The sequence below is a fragment of the Uranotaenia lowii genome, chromosome 2 (genome assembly GCF_029784155.1).
Source record: "Uranotaenia lowii strain MFRU-FL chromosome 2, ASM2978415v1, whole genome shotgun sequence".
In the NCBI taxonomy this organism is placed as follows: domain Eukaryota; kingdom Metazoa; phylum Arthropoda; class Insecta; order Diptera; family Culicidae; genus Uranotaenia; species Uranotaenia lowii.
In genome coordinates this window covers 176,742,557-176,750,764 of record NC_073692.1, presented here as the reverse complement: position 1 = coordinate 176,750,764, position 8,208 = coordinate 176,742,557, and the positions used below count along the sequence as shown (strand labels likewise).

The following is an 8,208-nucleotide window of genomic DNA, read 5'->3' as shown; positions in this document are numbered from 1 at the left end:
GGGCTAGCTTGTACGTCTGTTCTCTGTGTAAAAAGTAACCATATTTCCACTTCTCAAGAGAAGTCAAAAAATGACTTCTATGGAAGAAACCAAAAAATCACTTAACGCGGAAAGGTGTGAAAATGGTTACTTTTTAACGATAATTGGTTAATTAATTTCGAGCGTGTGGGCGCAGCAACAGAGGCACTTCCACGAATTGCTCCGTTTCCCGAATACCTTAAAATAGAGTTATATCTTTTGTTTTTACTGAAGAAATTTATTTTAAGTGCTTATTTTGGAGTTAAATTTATCAGGTCACATATTTAAAAACATTTTAACACGGTTGCAGGGCAAAACATATTCTGTTTTTTAATAATTCTATTCTGGGACATTTTTTCCGCGTCTCCAGCGTTACGTCATGTATGAAAGACCCCTACCAAACGTTTGTTTACAAAGGTGATTTGTTTTCGATTTTTTTTGTTCACGTCGGGTTTGGGAGAAAGTTTCCCAAGGAAGGATTCCTTTGGATGGTGACCCTTTAAGTGCCTTTAAACGGTTCGGAAGTTCCAGCGATGGTGGATTCACAGCAGTTTCGAAGGTGCGAGAATGAAACAGAACCGGAAAAGTGTCAGGACAATGGGACCGAAATTGAATCAATGTCGACCGGACCTTTCGTTGTGCCCTCGACGTGTCGTTATTGTCAGTGTACCAGGATCCAGGATGTACCAGGATGTAGGTACTTTAAGTCCTGTTTGGAATGTGCCGAGGAAGGGCTAACAGTTGAGCGTCAGTGAATCTGTTCCGGCAGGAGTCGAGTATGGCTAAGCCGTTCGAATGAGCGTTGTGAACAGGATTGGTTTTCAATTTGCTTGATTATTACCTCAAAGAAATTACAATGTTTTCTATTTTTCATTTTAGAGAAGAGTGGATGTTTGCACAGGTGCCTCAATTTCTTCTTCCCAAGCTATTCATGACGGAACAATCCGGGCCCAAGTGATTGCGAAGATCAAATTCATCTGTGGATCAAATTATTCTGAACGTTCCCGGCACATCATCCCACGTTCATGTCTTGATGGAAAAATACTTAAAATGGTCAACAGGTACGTAAACATCAAGATTCAAGCACAAATGAAATTGAGGCTCTGAACAAACAGTATTCGCTCATACAAGTGTCTCTTGCAGGCAAATGCTCAACTCGCCTACAAAACCGACTTTAAATCTTCATCCTAGAGCGATTCCTCTTTATTGGATACTTCGTCCTCCGGCTTGTCATCCAAATCGCCGCCATGCTGTTCAACCGCTAACAGTTGTCAAGAATAATCGACATCCGATAGGCATACGCTATTTGCCGAAGAAGGTGATACCTATCATCGGTACGAACTGCACGTTCCGGCCGACATTGCCCAAATTAAACTTGGTTCTACTTCGATCTGGGGGTGGCTCTAGTATCTGCATGGTACCTTTGATGAAGCTATCAGCAGACACCTAACGAACTGAATCGTTAACAAATGAAACAGCCAGCCAATCAGCGTAGCCACATAGTCACTTATACATTAATGAACTGAGGAGGCAATTGATTATGGGGATTTTGCCTAATAGTTCGATATTATTAATAGATCAATTGTCAATGAGGATGTTGGGAGACGACCTAAATTAGCCAGCGATCATGCATAAAGGTTTTTAAATACATTGAATGAAGAGGACACGTAGATAGGATGAAGAAAACAAAAAGAAATATGAGCAAATGCAACAATTAACGCAAAAATACATCTGATAAAGATCCGACTAAAAAATTACAAAATCCGCATTAGTTTTCCGTAAACTAAAATTGTTTTCATTAGTAGTAAAGATTGATTGATTGATCATTCGTCTCGTATCGCTCATAGTGAACAGTCGCGTTTCGAGATTTCGTCCAATATATCCGGGTGTTTCGTTCCGTTCGGGCGTTTAATACGGTGTTTTGTACCGCGCTATACGTTTTTCTGCCAAAGGCAGACCCCAGCTTGCCAAAGTGGTGCTATTATAGTGTTGGTCGACAAAAGAAAAGGTTTTTTTCTGGCTAGCTGACTGCCCTCAACTGGTCACCACGAGGGCCGCCGCCATTGTTTGACTCATCATCATCATCAATCTGGTCGTTCTTGCTCGAGCCGAGACTTGACGTGGCAGCCATCTTCGAAGAAGGACCACGTGGTTGGGATCACCACTGAAGGAGCCAATCAAAACAAAAATCAAGTTTGTTATACTTTTCTTACTTTTCTCTATTTCTAATTCTATTTTTTCTCTATTATATATTTCGATCAAATTGAGCTTCGCTTTTATTTTCATGAAATATGAGCGAAGGCGGGGGGTCGGACCCGCCAGAGGTGGATGGTGAGCAAATCATCTATGAGGATGAGGAGCATCTGGAGGATTCAGCTGTAGCTGGTTCTTTGAATGCTCATCCTTCTCCGCCAGTTGATATTGCTACTCCATCTGCAGCTGCGGGAAAAACAACCCGACTCCGAGTTTATCCTGATAATTCATCCTCTTCTGGGCCGGGGGTGGTTTTCATCCGGCCCAAAGCTAACGGAAAACCATTAAATTTAGTGCAGATCACGAAAGATCTGGCTAGGTGGCCCTCCGTTACCAGTGTTTCCAAAGTACGTCCGAACAAATTGCGCGTTGTTGTGGCCGACCGGAAGGCCGCAAACGGAATTCTTGCCAGTAATTTTTTTAATTTAGAGTATCAGCTCTATATTCCATCTCGAGACGTAGAGATCGAGGGTGTGATCACCGAATCGAGTTTGGAGGTTGAATACGTTAAGTCTCACGGCGTAGGTAAGTTCAAGAGCCTTGATTCGACTTCGGTCGGAATCTTGGATTGTCGCCAACTCATGACTGCCTCCGTCGTTGATGGCGTTACCAAGTATTCGCCTTCAGCCTCGATTCGGGTTACATTTGCAGGAACAGCCCTCCCTCATTACGTCTTGATTGACGGAATTTTAAGGCTTCCAGTACGCCTTTATGTGCCTCGCCCAATGCAATGCAAGAATTGCATCAAGTTGGGGCATACTGCTTCGCATTGCTGCAACAAGAAGCGATGCTTGCATTGTGGGGAGAATCATGGGGAAGGAGCATGCTCAGCAGTTGAGCAAAAATGCGTCTATTGCGGGGGCTCACCCCATGATATCTCCTCCTGCGAGGCATTTCAGGCAAGCTGGGATAAACAGAGGCGCTCTTTAAAAGAACGCTCCAAGCGTTCTTATGCCGCCATATTAAAGAGCGCCTCTCCACCGGTCCAACCTCAGACCAGTAACATTTTTTCTGTGCTGTCAGTTGACAATGAAGACACAGATACGGCTGATGAAGTTCAGCCAGTCTTCGTTGCAGGAGGCTCTCGGAAGCGAACAAAGGCGCCTTCTCCGAAAATACCAGCTAAAATAGCTACGGTTGTCTCTGTCGAAACTGACCGAATGTATTTCGTCCAAACGCATCAATCGAAAACCGAACCTTCGTTCCACAAATTAGTTTGTAAACTAAACTATCCTCTTTTCTATTCAATGCGCGTCCCTCTCTACATTTAAAATCTCTACACAGAATTGTCTCTCTCGAGAGCGACAGTTGCGTTTCCCTAAATGCTCTTAAATGTGCTCTATGCAAATAGTGTTGCCATTCTTTGAGTCCTACATTTTCACCAACTAATCCTATTTAAGTATTCTACGCATGCTTTATTCCCTACATTCGCCTCCGCCTCTATACTCTAAATACCCAAAACTTTTATTTTTCCTAGTCCTCTTAACCCTCCAAAGCCGTTCGGGTCAATATGACCCGAAGCGCACATTTCAAACATCTTTATCATCATTCCAATGTACTGATGAACTGGTAGTTTTGACAGACCAAGTATGTTCTATGAAAATAATGATCAAATTAACGCCAAAAAACTAAAATTTGAGTTTTTAAAATCGGTTCATTGAGAAATGAAATACAGCTAAGCAAAGCCAAAACTGGATGTCGTTTTTTAAAAGTAAGACTTTTTTCTACCGGAAGATCTGTCATAGCGGTAAAAACTTTCATTGGACCCCAACATATCTATACATTGTCGGATAGATGGATTCTTGACAATTTCAAACATCAATGAAAAAATTAAATACAGAAAAGCTGTCAGAAGTTATGAGTATTTTAAAAATAAAATTGATTTTTCGGACTTTTAACTTTCTGAACCAGTTTTTGAAAACCTGGTAATACATATCGACTTTATTTTGAAAAGTTGAGTAATTAGAATAAATTACCTACACAATGAATATAATATCATCAAAATCGGTTAACATTTACAGCCAGGAGAACAAAATCAAATTACAACTCATATTTCCCCGAAACGGATATTTAGCGAACGGCTTTGGAAGGTTAAGAAAGTAATTTGAAATAAAAATCGGTCTAAACGTAAAAATACACACTAAATGTCTTCTGAATTTCTTTAATACCCATGATATCTTGACTAATGTGTAACCCCACAGGATTAAAATATCAGATCGTTCATCTACACGTAGATACCACTGAGATACAATTCTTTTAAACACAACACTTTTTCAAAAAATTTCTATAAGTCTACAAATGATCTACAGATATTATCTTTCTTGATATTTTGCGTGTATAATTTTAAGAATTTATCAGGTAAATAAATTCCGCTTTTCAAGGATATTCTGCTATCTTCTTTATGAAGAGCTCCTCCATTTTCCATACCTCATTAATATTAAGTTTCTATTTGATCCGCGCATTTCTATTTCGCTTATCATTTCATTTTCCCCGTCTTTTTTCTGTTGTTTTCCGGAAAGTGTGGGTCTTTTTTCAAGGTATGTGATTTGCTTGTTCTTTATTTTTCATTTAAAATTCATGTCATCCTCAAACTTCAAGCTTTTCGCAACGACCAGTTACCTATTTTACAATTACAATAGTGCTGTTTATTGATTTTCCAATATTCCTTCTCGTTTGCTCAATTTTTGTCCCTTTTGATATTGATTTCCAGTTGATTTGCTTATGAATTATGTTTCTATTCATTGATCCATTGATTGTAGATACATTTCGAACTTTATTGTTGATATTTATTTCACTAAACTTTCTATAACTTTTATCTAATCGAATGTTCTACCTTTTTGTGTTTTATTTGCAGAATAACTTTGAATTTTTTTTCTCACATTCCTGCCTTAAAACATAAATTAGCAAATCAACACACAAAACGGTGATTCAAATGAATTTAAACTACTTTAATAATAAATGCAACAGATACTTTTTCTATTCTTATTGCATCAGGTTTCTTACCTCTAATTTTTTTATCCTTCTATTTAATTAATGTGAATTCCGAAGAATTCAGTAAAATTTTCTTTCAACCATTATCATTTTAATTTATTAACCTGGATTTTGTTTCGTTATTTTTCTTTAGTTTTGAACCCCTTTGTATTTTCTGTAATTTTTTTGTTCATTTCTCCGCGTTTCATTTAACGCTAGCTCTACCCTTTAAGGAGTTTCTTCTATCATCTTTTCAGTAGAATTGTCCTTGTTTTAATAACTCTGTATCCTGTCGCATCAATTTTTATTTTATTTTTAAAAACTATTTCTTTTAACGGTTTTTATTGTTTTTCGTTTCTTATATATATTTTTTCTATTGGGTTGTTCTCTTCCAATAAATGATTTAATAATTTTTAAAAATCTTCTTCAATATTTCCCTGTCACAATTCTCCCTTTATCCGTGATCCATTTTTCTGTATCCATCTACCGATTCATATTTTTCATTATCCATCTTCCAATACTAATCTCGTTTTTCATCAGTTGTACGTTTTTTTCATCCTTCTTTTCATATTTTTATTTCGTTTCGAATTTCAACGTCCCTTATTTTGTTCATTTATTTATATTCCAAGGTTTGAAGGTACTGTATTTACAGTTTTTTTTTTTCAATTTTCATTCTATTCCTTTTTTTGTATCCAGGCTCTCTTCCTTTTACTAAGTTTTTTTTTTATTTTATCTAAATTTTTCCTTTTTTTTACTTTTTTTTTTTTTTAGAAATATTATTTCCAAATTGCATTTTTCAAAACTCTTTCTACTATAGTTTTATCCGTTTTCCATTTCCACTTTTGTAAAAATTACTTTTTTACATTATATGGTCTTTTTTTCGCCATCCTTCTTTTGTCATTTTAATTTTTTCGACTCTAATGGTTCTATCCTCTCTTTTGTTCTGTTCTTTTTTTTTTGTTCACTATTTTCTGTTAAATTATCCAGTTTGACAATTTTTATCTTCATTTTCCATTTCTCCACTCTCCCTTTATCAATGACCCATTTTTTTGCCTCCCATTACTATCAACATTTATCTTTCATGAATCGTTTGTAATTTCGTTTTCCATCTTTTCTTTCTTCCTTTTTTTATATATTTATTTTTTAATTTAATTTTTATCATTTTTTCTATATTCTGCATACTCTTCGTTCTCCATAATGAAGAATCTTTGTTTTTCTCTTTATACTTGCCTTATTTTATTTTTTTTATCTCCACTCTTGCGATATTCTTCATTCCAAAAATTTAATAAGCCTTCCTTTTGTTCATTTTTATGTAAAACCTATTTTCCATTCTCCAATCAAATTCTCTTTTCCAAAAAAAACTTCGTCTCCATTGTCCATTCTTATTTTATATGTGAATTTTTTTTTTCTGCGTCTCCATCTACCACTGTTTTCCGTATTTTACTCCTAATCAATGATCTTTTATCAGTTTTTTTTCATGCATCGTTTTCTGTACATTTTCCATACTTGATTTTCAACTCCCTTGATCGTTTTTTTTTAAATACATACATTCTTCATGCTTGATTTTCAACCTCGTTCATTCATCTTTTTATACTTTATTTTAAATTCTTCAACTTCTCAAAACACTCATCTTAATGAATCTTTTTCCTATTAGAAAAGAAAACTCCGATACCATTATTTTATTGTTCAATCTTCAATATCCAATGCCCATGCTTTTTTTTTACTCTAAAATCCATTCCTCAATTTAATTTTCCTTTTGTGAAGAAACTCCGTCTCCGTTGTCCATTCTCCCTTTATCTTTTATTTTTTTGTTTCGCCATCTAACACTGTTTTGCATTTTCCATACTCAATTAATCATCTTTTATTAGTATTTCCATTTTTCATGCTCCGGTTTCTATTGTACATTATTCATACTTGTTTTTCAACTTCCTGTTTTTTTTAATACTTTAATTTTGATGTTCTGGCTTCTAATGCGCTGCCCCTTTCTTTTCTTACTTTTTTTCTCCATTTTGATTTTTTTTTTACTTCTTTTCTTTTATATTTGCCATATTTTCTTTTCGTAAGGGGAGCACTATCCATTTAACAGAATCTGTACGTTTTCTCTTTCTTCTGTAATTTTTTATATCTACTTTTGTGATACTTATTTATTCCGAATTTCTTGTTCACGTTTGTCCACTATAGTTTTTATTTTTCAGTAATTCCCATTCCTCTTTCAAATTTTCCTTTTAGAAAAATAAAAAAAACTTCGAAACTATTGTCTGTTTTCCTTCATCCGTGATCCTTTTTTGTGGTATATTTACCATTATTTACCTTTTTCCACCCTCAATCAAACATCTTTTATCAGCATTTCCGTTATTCATGCCCTGTTTTCTTTTGTACAGTTGTTATGCTTGAGTTTCAACTCCGTGTTTCGTGATCTCACTTTTTAATACTTTATTATGCATTCTTCAATTTCCTATGCACAAATTTTTCTTTTCTGTTCTCACCTGTTCTTCTTTTACTTTTATTATTTTTTCATTTTCAGTTTTATTTTTTTCTATGTTTTCCGTACTCTTTTTTTGAAACTCTTTTCTTCGTTCTCCACTTTAAAGAAACTGTTCTTCTATTTCTTATTTATTTATTTTTTTTTAATCTTTACTTTTGTGAAACTTGTTTATTGCATATTTCCTGTTTCTTCTTTTTGTAAATTTTTTTTTTTTGGTACTCTAATTCACAAATAACCAATTTAATTTTTCCATTCTCCTTTTATACGTGGCCTTTTTTTTGTTGCTCCATCTACCGCTCATTTTCATTTTCCCTTCTCAATCAATTATCTTCCATCAGCATTTCCGTTTTCTCATGCTCCATTTTCTGTTGCACATTTTTTATGCCTGATTTACAACTCCATGCATTTGCGCTTTATTTTGCATTCTCCCACTTTCAATGCTTTTGTTTCTTTTATCATCTTCCATTAACAATTTTATCATT

General features: G+C 35.2%; 1 pseudogene; it reads left to right on the top strand.

Annotated features, from left to right (window-relative positions):
- Positions 1–393: 393 nt before the first annotated feature.
- Positions 394–1,484, top strand: LOC129742122 (protein tumorous imaginal discs, mitochondrial-like; annotated as a pseudogene).
- Positions 1,485–8,208: the final 6,724 nt, after the last annotated feature.